The sequence below is a fragment of the Pongo abelii genome, chromosome 5 (genome assembly GCF_028885655.2).
Source record: "Pongo abelii isolate AG06213 chromosome 5, NHGRI_mPonAbe1-v2.0_pri, whole genome shotgun sequence".
In the NCBI taxonomy this organism is placed as follows: domain Eukaryota; kingdom Metazoa; phylum Chordata; class Mammalia; order Primates; family Hominidae; genus Pongo; species Pongo abelii.
This window is the reverse complement of record NC_071990.2, coordinates 27,492,393-27,516,052: the sequence shown is the minus strand read 5'-3', so window position 1 is coordinate 27,516,052 and position 23,660 is coordinate 27,492,393. Positions and strand designations below refer to the sequence as shown.

The following is a 23,660-nucleotide window of genomic DNA, read 5'->3' as shown; positions in this document are numbered from 1 at the left end:
GTGCAGGGAGGGGCTGTCTCTGAAGTTCCCCATACATGACTGAAGGAAGTTCTTCCAAAAGGAATGCAATTGTCTTGAACTTTTTTCCTAGGAATCTCATCAAACAACCAGAAAAAATTAATCACTGAGAGAAGAGGAGATTAAAAGTCACCATGGCCAGACACAGTGGCTCACGCCTGTAATCTCAGCACTTTGGGAGGCCGAGGCAGGTGGATCACCTGAGGTCAGGAGTTCGAGACCGGCCTGGCCAACATGGTGAAACCCTGTCTCTACAAAAAATACAAAAAATTAGTGGGGCATGGTGGCACATGTCTGTAATCCCAGCTACTTTGGAGGCTGAGGCAGGAGAATTGCTTGAACCTAGGAGGCAGAGGTTACAGTGAGCTGAGATTGCGCCATTGCACTCCAGCCTGGGCAACAAGAGTGAAACTCTGTCTCAAAAAAAATGAAAAATAAAAAATAAAAAAATTCTCCAATTTGGTGCGTGGAATGAAAATAAATCTCAGGACCCCAGAACCACTAAGACAAAGGGAAAAGTCAAGCTGGGAAATGCGTCAGGCAAACCCGCCTCCTATTTTAATCCCAAATAAGATAGCTACAAAGATGAAAAAGCTACATACCTCCCTCACAGTTTTCCCACAAAAAAATTCCTTGTGGGCCTCAGGATCTTTGCCCTAAAAAAGTTCTGTTGAATTTTATCCTGGCAATGTAAATTGATAGCTTATCTTCACAGATGTGGGACAGAAAGTCATCCCTCTGCTCACCTGAGACAAATGCATATCTGATTGCTTCCTCTGCCTTATTGTTTATGTAAAAATGCAGTTTCCCTGATTGAGACTAAGGCATAAATGACAATTTGCTGCCCCCACGTAAATTGTGTATTCAGTGAATTGAGTCCTTGATCAAGGACTCAAAAGAATGCAACTGTTTGTCTCTTATGTACCTATGACCTGGAATCCCCCTCCCCTCAACTCCTTCAAGTTGTCCCTTTCCAGACCAAACCAATGTACATCTTACACATATTGATTGATGTCTCATGTCTCCCTAAAATGTATAAAAGCAAGCTGTACCCTGACCGCTTTGGGCTCATGTCATCAGGACCTCCTGAGGCTGTGTCACAAGCGTTTTCTGAACCTTGGCAAAATAAGCTTTCTAAGTTGATTGAGACCTGTCTCAGATATTTCAGGTTCACAGGTGATATGTAGACTGTGTAGGGCAGGGGGTAAGGGGGTAGGGGGAGGAGTGGAGGAATGCACACCAGGAAAAAGTTGCACAATATCCCTCTATATTAGAAACCCCTCTCCCGCTACACTAAAAAGCAGTACTTGTCACAAGATAGAGCTGTCAGACTTCACTATTTTGGCATCTCCTCTCTGTAGGATACAGTTAGGAGAGTCTTTGGGAGTGATTTTGGAGACTACCCAGAATGAGTGATCTCCAAGAAATAATCAAGGCTTGGCAAGACACAAAGAAAAAAATAAAATAATGTGGAAATAGGGGTCAGTTGCCATAAAGATGCCCAGAAAGTCACACTAAAGCTCCCTCTCATCAGTGTGGAGTAATTAGCATCATATATAAAGCCAAGTATTAGTCAGGATTCTCTGAGAAACCAGACGAATAGCAGATAGATAGATAGATACTAGATATACGAGAGTAGATTTATTCTGAAAATAAGCTTGTGAGGTTACAAAGGCCAAGAAGTCCCATGATCTGCTGTCTGCAAGCTGGAGAGCCTGTAAAGCCAGTGGTGTAATTCAGTCTGAGTCCAATGTCCTAGAATAAGAAGGGAGGCTTTAGCGTAATCCTACAGTCTGAAGATCCCAAAGCCAGGAGCTCCAATGACAGGAGAACATGCATGTCCCAACTCAAGAAGACAGAGCATTATCCCTTCCTTCACCTTTTTGTTCTTTTCAGGCCTTTAATGGATTGAATGATGTCCGTGCACACTGGTGAGGGTGGATCTGCTTTACTCAGTCTGCTGATTGAAATGCTAATCTCTTTCAGAAACACTCTCACAGATATCCAGAAATGATGTTTTATCAGCTTTTTTGGGTATTCCTTACCCCAATCAAGTTAACACACATAATTTGCCATCACAGACCATAAGAACACTAAATCCACTACACCTTTCTCTCTCCAGAAGGAAGGTGAGGCTGGTGATTAGAAAAGATAGGGTTAGTGGAAGGATATGGTCCTAAGGCTAATTATTTCTGACAACCTCATGTTAGAGTAGGCACTAGGCAGACATGAACATGGCATGTCTGCCTAGCTACCCCAATCCCCTGCCCCAAGAATGTCAGGTCACCAGCAGGTGATGATCAGGCAGTTGTTAAACTGTCTCTCTAGAATAATAATTGGTCAGCCGGGCGCTGTGGCTCACGCCTGTAATCCCAGCACTTTGGGAGGCCGAGGCGGGCAGATCACCAGGTCACCAGGTCAGGAGATCGAGACCATCCTGGCTAACACGGTGAAACCCCGTCTCTACTAAAAACACAAAAAATTAGCAGGGTGTGGTGGCGGGCGCCTGTAGTCCCAGCTACTCGGGAGGTTGAGGCGAGAGAATGGCCTGAACCCAGGAGGTGGAGCTTGCAGTGAGCCGAGATCACGCCACTGCACTCCAGCCTGGGCGACAGAGCGAGACTCTGTCTAAAAAATAAATAAATAAATAAATAAATAATAAATCAATAAAATAAAATAATAATTAGTCATAGCCAGCACCAGGGAAAGGCAGTCTCCCAGTAGAGGCAGTCTCCCAATAGATAGAAAACATTTGGTGTTGGTTATCAGCAGCTTCCCAGTAAGATCTCAGGAGCTGGGCGAGGGGGTCAAACATGTCCACTAAGAGGCAAAATGGTGGCGTTTAACCAGTGTACGACCTTCCTCTAGGAACACTAGAAACACTAGACTGGTAAGGGGAAACACCTCAAATGAGCATGTGCACAACTTCGGTAAACACACAGTGCATGTGGCCCTCCCAAGGGCTGGCAGGCCACTGAGCATGCGGATAGCTCACCTTAAGGGAAAAATCAAAAGAGGAGAAACAGAAACCTTGGAACCATGCCAATGTATAAAACCCCAAGTCAAGGGCCAAACAGCACACGGATCTCTCAAGTTGCACGCTTGGCCTTCTTCCAAGCTCTAAAACTTGCCTTGGTCTCTTACTCTGCCTTATGCCCCTCGGACAAATTATTTCCTGCTTGGAGGCAATAACTGAGTTACTGCAGACCCGTATGGAATCGCCACTCCAAGCACTCAAACCAACAATTTCACCTAAGCTAGAAGAACAATTTAAAACTGGCAAGTTAGAGTTCTTCCGGTATGACAGTCACTTTGAAATGGCTAAACCAGCTCTATTAGAAGTACATAAGGAATTCGCTAAAGATTATAAAGTAGTTCATAGAACACCTGAGTAAGCCAGAACACCAGGCTTGTAGACTATACAGCTAGAAACAACACCCAAAATCACACTACAGAACTGCTCACACTGTTGCCACTACAAGGCAATAGTTCATGGCTTTTCTAGGAAAATGAACATATTGGCTAATACCACCACCAGAATGGATGCCTTGTACTGTCTGCTTCTTTATGTCCACAATTTCATTTCTTTTCTTTCTTCCTTCCCTTCTTTCCTTTCCTTCCTTCTTTTGTTTCCTTCCTTCTTTCTTTTCTTTTCTTTTTTTTTTTTTTTTTTAGATGGAGTCTCACTCTGTTGCCCCAGGCTGGAGGTGCAGTCTCAGCTTACTGCAACCTCCACCTCCCGGGTTCAAGAGAGATTCTCCTGTCTCAGCCTCCCGAATAGCTGGGACTACAGGCGTGAGCCACTACACCCAGCTAATTTTGTATTTTTAGTAGAGATGGGGTTTCACCATGTTGGCCAGGCTGGTCTCAAATTCCAAACCTCAGGTGATCCACCTGCCTTGGTGGCTGGGATTACAGACATGAGCCACTGCGTCTGGCCTATGTCCACAATTTCTGAATCAAAGCCTGATGTGGATGAACTTGGTTGGTGAATTCTTTGTCATATGCTTATGCTCTGGATGCAAAGAAAATGAGTTCAAAGACAAATGAAGGGGGCTTTGTGCTGTGGCTCACGCCTGTAATCCCATCACTTTGGGAGGCTGAGGAGGAAGGATCACTTGAGGACAGGAGTTTGGGATCAGTATGGGCATCCTACTGAGACCCTGTCTCTACAAAAAATTTTAAAAATTACCCAGATGTGGTGTCATGCACCTACAGTTTCAACTACTGGGGAAGTTGAGGTGAAAGGATGGCTTGAGTCCAGGAGTTCGAGGCTCCAGTGAGCTATCATCACACCATTGCACTCCAGCCTGGGTGACAGGGAGACCTTGTCTCAAGAAAAGAAAAAAAAAAGACAAGTGAAGGGGATCAAAATATGGCACCTCAAAATATGCTACTATAGCATAAGAATTATTTTTAGCTGAAGGCAACTGAGTGAAACACCAGATGCCAGAAATGCTCTCTACCTTCCCCCTTTCTGTCTAAGAGCAGAGCGTAAATTTACTTTTGTGAAGGTCTTCCCTCTCCCCTCTCACATACTGGGAAGAGGAGACAACTCTTATCATTGGAAATGCATCATCTACAATCTGCTTAAACAAACCTTACTTCCATTAACATCTTCCCCCCATCTGTATATTTACCTTACCTTACCTAAAAGCCTAAGTGCTTTTCATTTGTCTTGTCAGTTCTCCGGAATTTATCACCCTTTGTTAAATAGTGCATAAGTTCTCAAGCCTAAACACTTCTTTGGGTTTTTACTTTCTTTTCTGTGAGACCCCTGTGTACACATTAAAATTAAAATATTAGCATCAAACAAAGTCTGTATGCCTTTTCTCCTATTATTGTTTTTTGTCAGTTTAATTTCCAAGACTCCACCCACTAAACCTAAGAAAGTCAAGGAAAAAGTTTTATTTCCCCCCATAGAAGATAACAGAATTGAGTGAAAGTAGAGAATGAAGAGCAAAGAAAAGAGTGTGCTATAACAATAACAGAATTAACAAATTAGAAACAGCAAGTAAAGGAGTTTGTGGTCCTTCCCCAAAAAACTGAGTGACAAGAAAAGGTTCGTGAAAATTTCAAATAATTCAAAGAAAAAAGACAAACATATAAAAATAGTTATAAATTTTATTGAAAGATGACGGAGAACTAAGCAAAATCAGGTAACTTATGTCTGAAGTTGAGAATAACTTCAGTGGAAAACGAAATAAAACTTCAATAGAAATATTTGTAAATGTTTATAAAGAAAGCCATGTTCCACGAAAAACAAGTACTTTCAATCCATCAAAAGAAGGTATCTTAGCTGGGCTCAGTGGCTCACGCCTCTAATCCTGGCACTTTGAGAGGATGAGGAAGGCAGATCGCTTGACGCCAGGAGTTCAAGACCAGCCTGGCCAACATGGCGAAACCCAGTCTCTACTAAAAATACAAAAATTAGCTGGATGTGGTGGCACACGCCTGTAGTCCCAGCTGCTCAGGAGGCTGAGGCACAAGAACCTCTTGAACTGGGGAGGTGGTGGCTGCAGTGAACCGAGATCCCCCCATGACATTCCAGTCTGTGTGACATAGCGAGACTCTGTCTCAAACAAACAAACAAACACAAAACTGAGATACCTTTTAGGTCACCCCAGAATTTAGAAAAAACAAATAGATAAACAAAATGGAGACACATCCTCATGGTTACCAAACTTCTAAATGTAATTGCCCAAAAGGTTCGTCTTGCCAGCTGCCCAGGTGGAGCTGATTTATCAAGACAGGGAATGGCAATGGAGAAAGAGTTTAATACACATAAAGCCAGCTAAACGGGAGACTGGAGTTTTACTGTTACTCAAATCAGGCCCCCTTGAAAATTCAGAAGCTAGGGCTTTTAAATGATAGTTAAAAATTAAATTCCTCCCAAAGTTAGTTCCACCCACACCCAGGAATAATAAGGCCAGCTTGGAGGCAAAAGCCAAGATGGAGTCAAGTCAGATCTCTTTCATGGTCATACTTTTCCCACTGTTATAATCTTTGCAAAAGTGGTTTCAAAAATACAGAAAGAGGCCGGGCGCTGTAATCTCAGCACTTTGGGAGGGCGAGGCGGGCAGATTACCTGAGGTTAGGAGTTCGAGACCAAGCCTGGTCAACACGCTGAAAGCCCATCTCTACTAAAAATACAAAAAATAGCCAGGCATGGTGGCGGGCACCTGTAATCCCTGCTACTTGGGAGGCTGAGGCAGGAGAATCACTTGAACCCGGGGGGGCAGAGGTTGCAGTGAGCCGAGATCGTGCCACTGCACTCCAGCCTGGGTGACAAGAGTGAGACTTCCTCTGAAAAAAAAAAAGAAAGAAAAGAAAAAATACATTATTATTTACTAGATATTATTCAAATATAACAAAGGTGTGCAAATGGTGCTATGAAAAAGCATCTCTAACCTAGATTGAGGGCAAAGTGATACATTATTTGAATTCTGTAGTAGTAGGACTTAGCTAGAAGAAGGGATGAAATTATTATTGCATGCAGAAAAAGCAGTATCTATGAAGTCATGGAAACATAAAGTACCCTGAGGGCTTTCAGAAAGGAATGATAGTCCTAATGTGCAAGCAACTAAAAGCTGCTCTGGCGGATTTTAGTGGAAATGAATAATCTGTGCCTGTCCTGATTCTTAAGCAATTTAAAGTAGATTTTCCAAACTTAGTACAACAAAAAGTGTTGGATTATTTCAAAAATCCAAATTACCATTTTGAGGCGTCTATTTGTGGCTTGTGGACATTATTGTATTATTCAGTATTTAGAACAAATGTGGTGGAGAGAAACTCCATCATTTTAGTCTCTGATATAGATTACTGATTTTAACAATTTATGTGAGCCACTCAGATGTTATCTTTGGGTGTTCAATTTTGCAGGCAGCTCAATTCCGATTCTGAGGCATAAGTTGAGACCAGGAGGATTGGTCACTTTACATTTAGGTAGAATCTTTATCAGGGCTTGCTGTGTTGTTTTCTTTGTTCTTCTATATTTGCTGACTTTGATTTATTGGGCTTCAGGTAAATTTTCTACCTCCTGCGGTATTTACAAACTCATTACATTCTGATTGTCTCGTTCTTTTTTTTTCTTTCTTTCAACAGGGTCTCAGCTCTGTCACCCAGGAGCGTGACCATAGCTCACTGCAACCTTAAACTCCTAGACTAAAATGATTCTACCTTGGCCTGGAATTACAGGCTTGAGCCACCGTGCCCAGCCTGGTTGTATTTCTTTAGCTGTGCTTCATTCAAAAAACTGTTACTTAGCAGAGACTAGGGTTCATACTCTGCAAGGCTCTGAGATACAATATTAAATAAGATATGATGCCTGCTATCAGGGAACTTACAGTCCATTAAATAAGCATTATAAAATCGATAATTATAATATAGTTTCTTTAGGCCTACAATGACTAAATTAGTGGGGACTCCTTAGGTTGCGGGTGACTGAGATTTGATACAAATTAGTTTATCAGAAAGAGGCATTTATTAGCTGGTTTATATTGCCACTAATTCTGGTATTGGTAAATCTTCAAAGATTCCTACAGCTGAATTTCGTGTATCTTCAACAGTCCAGATAGCACAGCAGTTTCATTTCCATCTGTTATGAGGAATTTTAATTTTAGAATTCCTTAGTTTTGGTGATAATTTTGGTGCTGTGTATTTAGTCTTGGTTTTCAGTAGGAAGCAGTGAAGCCAGCTTGCTTCCGCCATTTTGGAATCAGAGTGTGTTTCTAGCATTTCCTACTTTTGCTACCAGTACATTCCTGCATTCTGAGAAGGTGGGCTAAAATGGGTGCTTATCGATTTGAATAATTTCCAGTTTTAGGTTTTGGCATCTAATAAACGCACCCTTCGGCAGGGCGCGGTGGTTGACGCCTGTAGTCCCAGCACTTTGGGAGGGCGAGGCGGGCCGATCACTTGAGATCAGGAGTTCCAAACCAGCCTGGCCAACATGGCGAACCTTGTCTCTACTCCAAAACACAAAAATTAGCCGGGCTTGGTGGTGCAGGCCTATAGTCCCATCTACTCGAGAGGCTGAGGCGGGAAAAAATCGCTTGAACCCGGGTGGCGGAGGTTGTATGGAGCCCAGATGGCGCCACTGCACTCCAGCCTGGGTGACGTGAGCGAGACTTCGTCTCAAAAAAACATAAAAATAAGACACAAAAAGCTACACGCGAACACCAGAACCCAAGGCTCAATCTGCTAGGCCCTGGTGAGATTTGAACTCACGACCCCTGGTTTACGAGACCAGTGCTCCAACCCCTGAGCTACAGGGCCAGGTTAAAATTCAGCTTACTTCTTCTTACCAAACCTAATTTCACTCTCAACTCAGTTTTGTTGCTGATTTTTCACTTTCCTCCCTCTTCCAATTTTCTGGCCTATGGTCAAACAACACAAATTCCTGCATTCTCTAATAGTTTTAGCATCCCCTCCAATTAGCTTTTTGCCATTTTTAGCCACGCCCCACTGTCTGCAGTACTTTTCACGCTGCTTAACGCCCAGATATTCTGGACTTCAGTTCTTAGCGCCTTGGGGGAAAAGTGCCTTCATCTGTCTCAGATTCCCCCAAATCATAAATCAAAAGAGCCATACTGATAGGTGAGGGTAAGGGTGAGACAGTCAGGAAGCGGGCAGTGAAGCACCTCCCGGGGACGGAAGCCCAAGAGAGGCTCCGCCTGCTCGAGTCGTCTTTAAGATTGTATCATTTTGGATCCTCCACCCAGGGAGTAAATCCTTGCCGTGTTTCTGCTTCTCCACTGAGCGACACCGAAATCCAAATAAAAGAGTTCCGTCCAACGGCGCTGTGGCAAAGAAACCAAAAATTTGTTCTCTTCCACAAGGGGAAAGGGGCTGGGAGGGGCATGAGAAAAGCTATTTGAGACTCGGCTTGGACAAGCAGACCGATGTAAAAAAGTAAACCGAACCATAAATCTTAAGTCTCCTGTCCCAAGTCGGGGGCCCTGTGCTCATAAAGAAACAGTAAGTATCCCTTAAAAAAATAAAATAAATAAAAATTTAAAAAGTCCTCGACTACTGACAAATACAAGTAACATTAAAACAACTCAGAAAAAAATGAGAGCCACTGGTTGGGACGTGGGGAATCCAGGCTCTATGCGCCTGTCTTATCCCGAGGACGCAGCTCTCCCTTCCAGAAGAGAGGCTGTGAAATCTGCTGTTTAAGAGCAATCCAGCCAGCTCTCCAAAAGGTCTTGAAGGGTAAAACAATCACACATTCCGCATCCCCACCTTCATTCCGCAAATACCGGCAAAATAATGCCCGTGTGACCGGAAGTAGTATAAACGCAAACAATAGGAAAACAAAACAAGAAATGGAGGGGCTTATGAATGCGGCAGAGAGTGAGAGCGGAGAGAATCCAAGGTCAATTTTTCCACTGTTCTCCATCCTGAACTTCTTAGAATCAAAGGCTCGCCTCCCAGAGGAGCCAGTTGTTTTTTTCCGATTTTTCAAAATCCTAAACTTGCCTGGGTAGAAGGGACCCTTTCTCCTGAAGCTCCTTGTCATCACCCGAGTACCAGAGAAGAGGGGGTTGCAGGTCCAAGAAGGATCGTGAAGTCCCAACAAGCCTGTGCAGGACAGTTTTTGAGAATGTCGTTTTATGTTTAGGTACAGTGTTCGCCTCCTGATTTCTAGTGCCTAAAGAAAAGTATAACCTCAGTGAAACACAGGTCTACTATGTTCAGAGGAATCACTTGAGTCTAATTTTTTTTTGGTGTTTTTTTTTTAATGCTCTTAAGGTATCTCAGTGGGCTCTCTTTCTTTCCTTGTCTGCTGAGATTAAGACTTCTGCTTCTTAAAGGTATTCATTTAATACAGTATTCAGTAATGCATGAGCAATCATTATGGGAAATGTACTATGGATGTCACTTCTTTATCTCAAGGAGTACACAGTAGTTAAGAGTAGGCAGGGCATGCATTCAAATCTCTACCACATAAGGCACTTGTGACACAATACTTAACCTGCAAACACACTATTATATCGCAAGTGTTTTGGCAGCTACGCGAGGGTCTGCAAGGACTGAAATTCTGGAAAAGTACCAGCCTTAATATCTCTTACTTCTCACTTCGTTTTCCACAAGTCAGCAGAGGCTTGCACCAGGGAACTTACATGGAGGGTGTCTGGAGCCTGAAGATAAAACAGACCTTCGGTTCTTGAAAAAATTAGGTATGGCCTCTTTTACAGAGCTTTTCTCAACCTGGGCTCTTTCAGAATTAGAGAAGACTCATAAGTTAGGGGGTGGAGGGAAGGGGACAGTGGTGAGAAAACAGAGACATAAAGGAAAAATAATAAAGATGAAAGGGAGAATGCTGAAGGGCAGGAATTAGGAGTGGATAGGTAGCCTGTTCCTATACACATTTCCTCTACCAAATTTGTTAGCCACATTCCCAAAGATGCCCTGACTCCACTGCCATCTCCCAGGCTCAAGTCTCTGGTTGTGAATCTGGATTTTAGAAAATAGGTAATGATCCACCTTTCAACTTATGAACACCACATTGTATACTATATACTATATATAGGTATATGTAGGTACATATATATGTATGCGTATAGGCATATATTGTATATGGAGCTTGTGCCAGAAGGCAAATCAACTATATCACTAATCATCTTCAGTTCCATTGACTCACTGATTGTAGGAAAAGTTCCTCAGTAAAGGCAGCAGTGCATTTAATTATACTTTGGTGCAAGCTTATCAGACCGTACCATATCCATATGGAATATCATGCAGCTCTTACAGATTTTTAGAAGAAACCTGCATTTAATAATACAGAGAAAGTTCATGAACTACCATTGAGTGAACAAAGCAGAGGGCAAAACTTAAGGATCACAATTTCATTCTCAGTGTATTTGCATAGCAAAATCTTAGAAGGAAATAAATCAGCATACTGATGACTATTGGTTGACTTTTGAATTTATCTATAAGTCAAATGATTATATTGTAATACTTTCTAAATTATAAAAAAATAAAATATGCTAAAGTAATATTTCTTTGTATTTGGTTTAACCTTCTAATAAATGTGATTTGAGGAGCTGAATAATTCAGGATTTAGTAAATGTAAGATCTGTCCCTTTGACTCTGTGACACTAGATTAAACAATTAACTTTATTGTTTTTATTGTTATTAATTTCTACTTCCGGTAGGAAGCAGTGGCTCACGCTTGTAACCCCAACACTTTGGGAGGCCAAGGCGGGAGGATCACCTGAGGTCAGGAGTTCGAGACCAGCCTGGCTAACATGGTGAAACCCTGTCTCCACTGAAAATACAAAAAATGGCCGGGTGGTGGCTCATGCCTGTAATCCTAGCACTTTGGGAGGCCGAGGCGAGCAGATCACGAGGTCAAGAGATGGAGACCATCCTGGCCAACATGGTGAAACCTCGTCTCTACTAAAATACAAAAATTAGCTGGGCATGGTGGTTCGTGCCTGCAATCCCAGCTACTCGGGAGACTGAGGCAGGAGAATCGCTTGAACCCGGGAGGCGGAGGTTGCAGTGAGCTGAGATCAGGCCACTGCACTCCAGCCTGGCAACAGAGCGAGACTCCGTCTCAAAACGAAAAAGAAAATACAAAAAATTAGCCAGACGCGGTGGCGTGCGCCTGTAATCCCAGCTACTCAGCAGGCTGAGACAGGAGAACTGCTTGAACCTGGGAGACAGAGGTTGCAGTGAGCTGAGATTACACCATTGCACTCCAGCCTGGGTGACAAGAGTGAAACTCCATCTCAAAAAAAAAAAAAAAAAAAAAAAAATTCCTACTTCCTTCTATTGTAATATATACCTTTGCCTAATTAGAATGTTTTAATGAGTGCTTTCAGAGCACCCATTATACTGATTTCTAATTTCAGAGTTATGTTTAAGAGGGAAAATCACAAGTGCAGGAAGTTACTATTCAGGCCATGGATCTTGATGCTCTTATAGACTCCATCTTTTTTTTTTTTTTTTTTTTTTTTTTGAGACGGAGCCCAGGCTGGAGTACAGCGGCGCGATCTCAGCTCACTGCAAGCTCCGCCTCCCGGGTTCACGCCATTCTCCTGCCTCAGCCTCCCGAGTAGCTGGGACTACAGGCGCTCGCCACCACGCCCCGCTAATTTTTTGTATTTTTTAGTAGAGACGGGGTTTCACTGTGTTAGCCAGGATGACCTCGATCTCCTGATCTCGTGATCCGCCTGCCTCGGCCTCCCAAAGTGCTGGGATTACAGGCGTGAGCCACCGCGCCTGGCCTAGGCTCCATCGTTGAAGTGCCTCCCCACACCGCGGTCAGGAGAGTAAGGATCAGAAGTGGGCTTGGGTAAATCTGGTTATATTCATCAGGTCGATTGAGGAAAGATTATTGGAGGGCTTCTTTATAGAATCAAGGGAACCAAGAAGATGTGAGGAAATCTTCAGGGATCAGAACAGTGGGGGTCTTCACTATTCCTAGGCATTAAGGGAAAAGGGAAGGGGCAGAATTGCCAGAATTTAGCAAGAGTTCCAGCAACGGGAGAGGAACCACCCACTGGGAGCTGTGCCCATGGGAGGAACACAGGCTGTCAGGGCGCAAGTAGGAGAAATACTGTACATGCACCTGCCTCTCTTTCTTTGTGCCCTCTTATCTCCTGCTGCTGTCTTCCATTGGCTGAATCCAAACGGGAGCCAGGGGCCAAGTGATTTATTTCCAGGGAGAAGAAAGGCAGATAATGGATCTGGAAGTGCAAATGCAGAATGAGCTGCATTATCTGATTGTTCTTATAATTATAGTGATACCTTCCAGGAGTTTGTTGGGTGATGAATTTCTGTACTTTTTTTTTTTTTTTTTTTTGAGACAGAATCTTGCTCTGTTGCCCAGACTGGAATGCAGTAGGGCGATCTCTGCTCACTGCAACCTTTGCCTCCCGGATTCAAGCGGTTCCTTTGCCTCAGCCTCCAGTGTAGCTGGGATTACAGGTGCCGCCACCATGCCCAGCTAATTTTTGTATTTTTAGTAAAGACAGGATTTCGTCATGTTGGCCAGGCTGTCTCGAGCTCCTGACGTCAGGTGATCTGCCCGCCTCAGCTTCCCAAAGTGCTGGGATTACAGGCGTAAACCACCGCACTCGACCAATACTTCATAAACTTTGATTGATAGGATAAGTTGAAGGCTGAGTAGCTGATAAAAAATAGTATTTACCTCAAGATATTTTTTATTTTCTCATATTGGGAGCACTACCACTGCAAGGAAGAGTATGAATAGGTTTGCCATAAACTGCTATGACGGAGGAAGTCTAGGTTCTTCCCAATAGATGCATCTCAGTGAGACTAGTATATAGAAGGCTCACCTTCTGTCAAAAAAGGGTGAAGAGGCATCTGGCCTGGGGAAGAATGCGATGCAGCTTCTGGCTTTAAGCAATAGCTTGGTTCATTCTAAATAGCCTGATAAGGCTGGAGTGATATTTTCTGGCTTTGTTATCCCAGTTTGTTTTTCTTGGAGACTTCATGAACTATACATAAATAATGTTTCATAAATATTTTTCTAATTATACCAATAAAATGAATTCTCTTTTAAAAATACATATGCTGGGCTGGGCACAGTGGCTCACGCTTGTAATCCCAGCACTTTGGGAGGCCAAGGAGGGTGGATCACGAGGTCAAGAGATGGGGACCATCCTGGCCAACATGGTGAAACCCTGTCTCTACTAAAAATACAGAAATTAGCTGGGCGTGGTGGCATGCACCTGTAGTCCTAGCCACTCGGGAGGCTGAGGGAGGAGAATTACTTGAACCCGGGAGGCGGAGGCTGCAGTGAGCCAAGATCTCGCCACCGTACTTCAGCCTGGCAACTGAGTGAGACTCCATCCTAAAAAAAAAAAAAAAATGCTGACTTCCATACAAGTGTTGGAATATCCCTCTAATACTAGTGGTGTGCAAAATTGTGCAGGGAACACCAGTTACTGGTCTACAAAAAGATAAGCTTGCACCAAAGTATAATTAAATGCACTGCTGCCTTCACTAAGAAACTATTCCTACAATAATCAGTCAGTCAATGGAACTAAAGATGCTTAGTGATATAGTTGATTTGCCTTCTGGCATAAGCTCCATATCTTAAAACAGACCAGACTAGTAACTAACATTTATAAATTAGCACTGGGTTGCAGACCACACTTTGAGTGGCTGTGCTTTACACAGTTTTATGCCTCATAGTTATTTACCCCAAAACAGAATGTATCCACTGACAATATCTACATGCATTAGTACAACCTTGGATCAGTAGATAGCTAACTGGTTCTGTTGGACTAAGAGTTTACATACAAAGCAAAGAGAAGATTCTGATTTTGTAAACTTTTGGTGGCCAGTGCGTGATAAACAAGGCTCAACTAAAATTCATAGCATTTCTCCTTACAGCTAATGCCTGATGAGGCTATTGTAATACTAACTGTGTTGACCTTTGAAATACCTAATAGGTAAAATTTTGCGGAACAAATACTTTTGCCTCCTCCTTTGTAGGATGAAAAGGGGGCAGCAGGAGCCGAGGAGACATAGATACATTTCTAGCCAGGCATAAATAACTGAAACTAGGGTGAGGCGTGGTGGCTCACACCTGTAATCGCAGCACTTTGGGAGATCCAGGCGGGAGGATCACTTGAGGCAAGGAGTTCAAGACCAGCCTGGCCACCATGGTGAAACCCCATCTCTACTAAAAATACAAAAAATTAGCCAGGCGTAGTGGCGGGCACCTGTAAGGAGAATCGCTTGAACCTGGGAGGCGGAGGTTGCAGTGAGCCAAGATCGTGCCATTGCACTCCAGCCTGAGCAATAAAAGTGAAACTCCATCTCAAAAAAATACAAAAATACAAAAATTAGCCAAGCATGGTGGCACATGCCTGTACTCCCAGCTACTCGAGAGGTTGAGGCTGGAGAATTGCTTGAACCCGGGAGGCAGAGGTTGCAGTGAGTGGAGATTGTGCTACTGTACTCCAGCCTGGGCGACAGAGTGAGACCCTGTCTCTAAATAAATAAATAAATAAATTAAATAACTGAAACTGGGTTCAAAGAGCTTAGAAAGTAAAGTGGTTAGGGAAGTTCATTGGCAAGAACGTCAGGGATTCTATAAATGAGGCATTTTATCTCAGTTCCAAGAAAAGTCAGAACAGAAGAGCAATTGGGCCATGAAGCTCACTTGTATGGGAAAGAGACTGTCTTTATAACCTGCTTAGGTAAATAAAAAGAAATAAGTCCTTTACCGTCCAAAGAGGAGGCTGATGGAGCCTCCAGCACATGATTATGGTGGAGGAAAGTATGCCTAGCTCTCTGCTTTCTACAGATCTCTAAACCCCAGATTTATATCCCACCCCACTCCAGGCCATGCTTGCATATAAGGGGCAACTTGTACAGATTAGAGAAAAATTGTTAGCCCAAGCAGTCTGGAGTTGGTTCCAACTCCTCACACTTATATCACATAAACAACAAACATATGGAAAGACATGGAAGTTCTAATCATTCTCCAGAAGAACAACAAAGAACTCAAAGTTATCAGTGCATACAGAATGAAAGGTATAGAACAAAAGAATAGAGCAATAAAGTCATGCCCTTGGCTTCATCTTTAGACCATGTTTTGCTGACAATGCCTTGGGTCTGATGTTTTCCTAGAAGACTTTTTTTTTTTCCAGCTAAGGTGCCGTGGCAGAAGCCTTTTCTTTTCTTCTCTCTTTCTCTCAGCAGAATCAAAGCCTTTTCTTAATTATAGCATTATCTGTCATCTTGAGAGGCTGGTAATGAGAAGCAGTTTTAGTTTTGAATATCCAACAAGTCCTGAAGTATTCTTTCTTTAGTTTATCTCCCTGCTGTCTTATTTTACTATAGGCAGCTAGAAAAAGCCAGGTGGCATCTTCAATATATTGCCTGGAAATAACCTTAGCTAAAGAAGCAAAATCATTAGGTATATTTTCTACTTTCCACATTTTCTTTTTCTTTTTTTTTTGAGATGGAGTCTCTCTCTGTCGCCTAGGCTGGAGTGCAGTGGCTCGATCTCGGCTCACTGCAAGCTTCGCCTCCCGGGTTCACGCCATTCTCTTGCCTCAGCCTCCCGAGTAGCGGGGAATACAGGCGCCCGCCACCAAGGCCGGCTAATATTTTTTTGTATTTTTAGTAGAGACGGGGTTTCACCGTGTTAGCCAGGATGGTCTCGATCTCCTGACCTCGTGATATGCCCACTTCGGCCTCCCAAAGTGCTGGGATTACAGGCGTGAGCCACCGTTCCTGGCCTCTTTCTTTCTTTCTTTCTTTCTTTCTTTCTTTCTTTCTTTCTTTCTTTCTTTCTCTTTTCTTTCTTTCTTTCAATTCATTAGGTATATTTTCTACTTTCCACATTTTCTTTCTTTTCTTTTCTTTTTTTGAGACAGAGTTTCACTCTTGTTGCCCAGGCTGGAGTGCAATGGTGTGATCTTGGCTCACTGCAACCTCCCCCCTCACCCCCACTGGGTTCAAGCGATTCTCCTGCCTCAGCCTCCCAAGTAGCTGGGATTACAGGCATGTGCCACCACACCCAACTAATTTTGTACTTTTAGTAGAGACGGGGTTTCACCATGTTAACCAGGCTGGTCTCAAACTCCTGACCTTAGGTGATCCACCCACCTAGGCCTCCAAAAGTGCTGGGATTACAGGTGTGAGCCACCACGTCCGGCCTACTTTCCACATTTTCACAACAGTGTTGCTAAACTTTCTGTCTCTAGATAACAAAAGTCCAGTTTCTTCCAGCTTCTAGTAACATTTTCCACACTCTCCATTAAGCATCACTGACTTTGGGACTGAGTGACAGGCAGCAATTGTCTTCAGGTGTTTTTACTCACATTCTCCTCAAGGTCTTTTCAGTTTCCACTTGCTGCCAAGTCCCAAAGTCACATGGTTCAGAATTTATTAATTGTGGCAATATCCCATTTTTAAGTAAGGAAATCTGCATTTGCTTGTACCCATTCAGGATTTGTTGCCTCTCAGCTCCAAATTCACCCTTTTTGCCTGCTTCGTGGAAATGAATCTTGAGTCCTTAGTTTTCTTTTGCCAATTGGCATTTGAAGCTTTGTCAGTAGAGGGCAGTGGAGAGACATTGCGGAAGAAAGTGAGTTTTGCTTCTTGGTTCCCATGTATTACTTGGCCTGCTGCTTCCCCAGTGCCTAGCTCCTACATGCATGCCTTTCCCCTGCATCAGTCTACTGCAGCACCCAGCAACCACTAATTTTCCCTGGCATCTTCTTTGAGTGTTTTGTAGTAGAGTGCCCTTGGTGAGACACCTCTCCACGAAGAGCTTTTCAAGAAACCCTTGAAGATTAATTTCCAACAAATTCCAGAGGACAGATTTCAAGCAAATTCTGCTGGCATAGCACCATGACCTTTTCTCTGCTATTCCATGAGTCACAGCCATGCCCTCCCCAACAAGGTCTGGATCTTAGCCAGGGGTGGGGTGAGAGGTAGAGGGCACTTCTTTTAGAGCTTTGTTTCAGCCCCAGGTGAGGTCACTTCTATGTTCAAATAACTGTGTAATTTCTCTCTCCTGATTGCACCAAGACTGACACATACCTAACTATTGTTACATAACAAATCATACTAAAATGCAATGGCTTAACTTAAACAACAATTATCATTTATTCTCTCTCACAGATGTGTTGGTCAGGAATTTGAGCAGAAAACAGTGGGGACAGCTTGTCTCTGCTCCATGATTTCTTAGGACTCAACTGGAAGACTATAAGGCTGGTTGCTGAAGGCTGGGCATGGTGGCTCACACCTGTAATCCTAGCACTTTGGGAGGCCAAGGTGGAAGGATCCTTTAAGCCCAGAATTTCAAGACCAGCCTGGCCAACATGGCAAAACCCCATCTCTTCAAAAATTTTTTAAAAATTAGCTGGGCATGGTGGTGCATGCCTGTAGTTCCAGCTACTCGGGAGACTAAGGTGGGAGAACTGCTTGAGCCCAGGAGGGCGAGGCTGCACTGAGCCATGTGCATACCATTGCACTCCAGCCTCGGTGACAGAGCAAGACCCTGTCCCAAAAAATGGAGGGAAGCTGGTGGCTAGAAATAATCTGAAGAATCATTCACTCACATGCCTGGCAGTTGCTGCTGGCTGTGGACCGGAGGCCTTAATTTTTCTCCATGTGTTCTGCTCCTATGGCCTAGTTTAGGCCTTCTCAGAGCACCATGACTGAGTTCTGAGGGCAAATGCCTTGAGAAAAAGCTGGTGGAAGCCTCTATCACATTTTATGACCTAACATTGGAAGTCTTGGTGTATCACTTCCATCATAGTTACAGGCCTATCCAGATTCAAGGGAAGGGAATGTACACCCCCACCCCTCAAGGAAATGTGTGAAAATTGTGTTAAAATAAGACAACGTGTGATGAGATATGTTGATGTGGCCATCTTTGGAAAATACCATCTGTCTCAAGTATTTTTTTATGGTCGAACCCCAACCACTCAGAAGCCCCTATCACTTCAGATTCAATTTCCTCCTAACTTGTAAAGAAAGATTAGAGAAAATAAAATAAATATTAAGGAGGTTTTTAGAAAATATACTGCCCAGAAGTTCATGAAACATTGACTATACTGTGCCTCACAAGAAGCAATGTGTAAAAGACAATTGGATTAAGACATATTTCAGTTGCAATTTCACATTCACATTACATTTTTATATTATTCATTGTCAGGTATCCCAATTTTTTTTTTTTTTTTTTTTTTTTGACACAAAGTCTCACTCTTGTGCCCCAGTCTGGAGTGCAATGGTACGATCTTGGCTCACTGCAACCTCCACCTCCTGGGTTCAAGCGATTCTCCTGTCTCAGCCTCCCGAGTAGCTGGGATTACAGGTGCGTACCACCATGCCCAGCTAATTTTTTGTATTTTTTAAGTAGAGATGGGATTTCACCATGTTGGCCAGGGTGGTCTCGAACTCCTGACCTCAGGTGACCCACTCACCTCCGCCTCCCAAAGTGCTGGGATTACAGGCGTGAGCCACACCCGGCCTATCTCAAATATTTTTAATCTACATTTAGAGGTTTTCATTTCTACAGGAAATGTATACATAGACTTCAACAGGAATAGGGAGCTACTAGAGCAAATATTCAACATATGCATATATTAAAATATATACTGCCAATTTTGCATATGATTGAATTGCACTTAGTATATACGAAAAGTATAGTTGCATTGAAAAGATTAAAATCTACAAACGGTAATCCAATTTTAAAAAGAGATGTTTCCAGTTTAATTTTAGAGTCATAGATGAGGAAATTACAAATTTAAAAATGATAACTCTCCAGGCCAGGCACGGTGGCTCACGCCTGTAATCCAGCACTTTGGGAGGCCGAGATGGGCGGATCTCTTGAGGCCAGGAGTTTGAGACCAGTCCGGCCAACATGGTGAAGCCCCATCTCTACTAAAAATACAAAAATTAGCATGGCATGGTGGCAGGCGCCTGTAATCCCAGCTACTCGGGAGACTGAGGCAAGATAATTGCTTGAACCTGGGAGGTGGAAGTTGCAGTGAGCCGAGGTTGCGCCGCTGCACTCCAGCCTGGGCAATAGAGCGAGATTCTTCAAATTTGTGTACCATCCGTTTAGGCCCTTACAGTTTAATTATAGAAACTCAGTGGCACTCCTCGCTACTAGAATTTTAAATTGTTTCTCTCTTTCACAGTTCAATCCTAGAAAAATCATTGCAACAAGGTTCTTTCTTTTTCTTTCTTTCTTTTTTTTTTTTTTTTTTTGATGATTTCGTTTTCACAGTCTTAGAAAAGTATTTTTCAGTCATAAAAAGTACACTTATCTTTAGAAATAACTGTTGCCGGCTGGGCGTGGCGATTTATCCCTGTAATCCCAGCACTTTGGGAGGCCGAGGCGGGCGGATCACCTGAGGTCAGGAGTTCGAGACCAGCCTGGCCAACATGTTTAAACCCCGTCTCTACTTAAAATACAAAAAATTAGCTGGGCGTGGTGGTACGCACCTGTAATCCCAGTTACTCGGGAGGCTGAGGCAGAAGAATCGCTTGAACCCAGGAGGCGGAGGTTGCAGTGAGCCAAGATCGCGCCATTGCACTCCAGACTGGGGGAAAAGAGTGAGACTTCGTCTCAAAAAAGAAATAGCTGTTGCCTCCCACGGTGGGTAATATTTGCAGAAAAGCATCTGAGAGCTCTAGAGAGAGGAGAGACAGGATTATCACTATACAACACAGGCGACCCTACAGGGCAGAAGACAGTGACGTTTACTGAACTGTGTAACGAAATGATGACTTCCGGTGGTGAAATCACAGTTCGGATAGGCTGAGGAGAAGGGGAAATGCCTAGAAATCCATGTACAGAACAGCCCCACTCTGTTGCTATGGCCTCCTCTTGTCCAGAAAAGTTCCCACTGGCCCTGGGGCAGCATCAAGTTGGAGCTGCTGCATCAGGACTTAAGTCACAAAGAGCAAAGTGACCCCACAGGGTCAGGGTCATAAGCAGAGGTCTATGCGAGGCAGGAGGCCTGGGTCAGAGGGAGAAGGCAGGGCCGAGAGCAGGGAGTTACTGGAGGAAGGGGAGAGGTGACGTGGAAACGTCTCCTTCATATCTTGTTCCCCAACTCCCACCTTGGTTTCCAGTACTGTAAGAATTATTCAGTTCCGCACTAATAGTTGTATTCTTCTACCTTTCCAGTCTGTAATCAGTGAATTCGGAGCTCATGTTTAGTCGGGCAAATTCCAGAGATAACTTTTGCAGCTGGGATTCAGCCAGAAGGCGAGTCGTAAGCCATGATTACTCATCATGTATACTTTCAGAGACTTTGTCACAGTGTCAGGATGGCCGAGTGGTCTAAGGCGCCAGACTCAAGCTGCATGCTTCCTGTGTTCGGGTCTTCTGGTCTCCGTATGGAGGCGTGGGTTCGAATCCCACTTCTGACACACTGTGGTATTTTGTTTTTCCCTACCAGATTTGTGCCGAAAGTTTCGCCAAGGAATGCCACAATAGTTCAGCCGTTTCTACCTCCAAGATTTCCCGCCCCAACCGATATTTGCCAAACAGGGTCTCGCAAAGAGAGAGGCATCTCTCTTACATCAAACCAATCGACAAATGAAAACCCCAGATTTACAGAATCCTGGAATATTTTCAGTGCCATTTGGACGCAGTCCCGCAGCACTGTTGGAGATCCCTTTCTCCTGCAAGAAAGTAAGCAGCAGATTTCCATCTATTGGTCTGCGAATCAGCTAACATAAAAATTAAACAAACAAAAAAAGAAAAGAAAAGAAAAAAGGCACGAGAAAAAGGTCTCCGTTCTCAGAGAGCCCTGTAGGAATGTTCCTGATTCCTGTATATTGTCTGTCTCTCTGAAAGGGGAATCGGACATTGATCTGACCAGCAACTGTCATAAACTCACACCGCTGTAGCAACGACGGTAACACCTGTTCTTTTCCTTAGCCATTCAACTGATCAGTCATGTGAGGGAAATGACTAAAATCTTCATTGCTTTTCTGCACACGTAAAATAATCTGTTACAAACTTCTACCAAAAGATTTCCTAGGTTACCTCTAAAACCTAAGAGGAAAGAACCCTTAAGATTATAACACTGCTGAAAACACGTTTGGGTCATCAATAACAAAAGAAATAATCATCCTGTTAAAAAGAAACTAAGTTTAAAGCTCCTTCTGAGATTGCTTCTCAGAATTACCTGATTTGGATATCCTTTCTGTCTCTTGTTTTTGAAGATAAAAATTGCATTATATGAAGTACTACATAGATTGAAATCTTGGGCTTAAAATTAGGGTCTTAGGTTTTTTTGCAATATTAACATTACCTGGGTTTTCCTCCTGTATAACTTTTAAATTATTACCCAGCAGTTCCACTTCTAGGAATCCACCTCAGTGAAATTCCAGCTCAGCTCCATGATTGGTCTTGCCAAGTACAGTCCTTCTAGGATTTTGAGGTAGCAGATTGTTAGAGGCAACCTAGATGTCCATCAGGTATACTGCCTATGGTTTTCATACTATGCAGCAGCCACAAGTGACCAAGCAGATGTACATGTAGCAGGATGAGTAGATTTTTCAAACAGTGTTGAGTAAAAGAAAAGAAGTTAGGATTTATTTTTATTTTTATTTTTTGAGATGGAGTCTCGCTCCGTGGCCCAGGCTGGAGTCCAGTGGCACAATCTCGGCTCACTGCAACCTCTGCCTCACGGGTTCACGCCACTCTCCTGCCTCAGCCTCCGAAGTAGCTGGGACTACAGGCATTCACCATCACTCCCGGCTAATTTTTTGTATTTTTAGTAGAGACAGGTTTCACCGTGTTAGCCAGGATGGTCTCTATCTCCTGACCTCGTGATCCGCCCGCCTTGGCCTCCGAAAGTGCTGGGATTGCAGGTGTGAGCCACCACGCCCGGCCAGAAGTTATGATTTAAATCACGCAAATCAACAACATATTTTTCAAGGATAGTTTATTATAACTTTGGCCGGGCGCGATGGCTCACGACTGTAATCCCAGCACTTTGGGAGGCCGAGGTGGGAGAATCACTTGAGGTCCGGAGTTCGAGACCAGCCTGGCCAATATAGCGAAACCCCATCTCTACCAAAAATACAAAAATTAGCTGGGCGTGGTGGCACGCGCCTGTAATCCCAACTATTTGGAGGCTGAGGCAGGAGAATCGCTTGAACCTGGGAGGCAGAGGTTGCAGTGAGCCAAGATGGCGCCACTGCACTCCAGCATAGGAGACAGAGTAAAACTCCATCTCAAACAACAATAATAATAATAATAGGCCGGGCGCGGTGGCTCATGCCTGTAGTCCCGCCACTTTGGGAGGCCTAGACGCGCGGATCACTTGAGGTCAGGAGTTCGAGACCAGCCTGGCCAACATGGTGAAACTCTGTCTCTTCTAAAAATACAAAAAAAAAAAAAAAAAAAAATCAGCCAGGCATGGTAGCGCGCGCCTGTAGTCCCAGCTACTCGGGAGGCTGAGGCACAAGAATCGCTTGAACCCAGGAGGTGGAGGCTGCAATGAGCCAATATCGCGCCACTGCACTCCAACCTGGGTGACAGAGTGAGACTCTGTCTCAATAATAATAATAATAATTTTAAATATTTTAGAGAGGGTGCCTGTATGTTGGGAGAGAGGAAACGGCTGTATGGGGGGCATGACAAAGAAAAACAACAAAACAGTAAAGGAAAAAGAGTGAGAGAGAAAGAGAAAGATTTCATTGGCCAATAACAAAAATGAGCCATGGACAGTTTGATTAATTTACCTCTCCAAACCTGACGCCTCTTCTTCCTCTCTTACACGCCTCCATGATTAATTCCACTTTTTCACTCTTCTCACCTCTGCACATTCACAAGCACCTACCACCCTTTCTTGCTCTAGGAACCTCTTAAAATGATAAAATTATTAATTTATTTTTCTCCATTCTCCACCTTCATCTTTTCCAACCATTCTTTTGAATTGGGACAGTTCATTTTTCTGTTACTGATTTTATTTCTGCTTCAAAGTATTCACAGTATATTTTGGGCTAGGTGGGGAAACCGGAAAAGTAACAATAAAAATAATGTATGACTTTTGTTTCCCTCTACAAAGCACCTGCTTAGGACGCTGAATACTGAGTTTTGAGGGTCCCTCTAGCCAGGAAACTGTTACGGAGCTAGATAGTAACTTAGGAAGCACTGTTCTGAG

The 23,660-nt window shown here is 43.5% G+C and overlaps 2 non-coding genes across 2 annotated transcripts; one reads left to right on the top strand and one right to left on the bottom strand.

The window, feature by feature from the left end:
* Nucleotides 1-8,222: 8,222 nt before the first annotated feature.
* TRNAT-CGU (transfer RNA threonine (anticodon CGU)) lies at nucleotides 8,223-8,295 on the bottom strand. Its single transcript has one exon. It is a non-coding gene; the product is annotated as a tRNA-Thr (tRNA).
* Nucleotides 8,296-20,802: 12,507 nt separating this feature from the next.
* TRNAL-CAA (transfer RNA leucine (anticodon CAA)) lies at nucleotides 20,803-20,910 on the top strand. Its single transcript has 2 exons — nucleotides 20,803-20,840; nucleotides 20,865-20,910. It is a non-coding gene; the product is annotated as a tRNA-Leu (tRNA).
* Nucleotides 20,911-23,660: the final 2,750 nt, after the last annotated feature.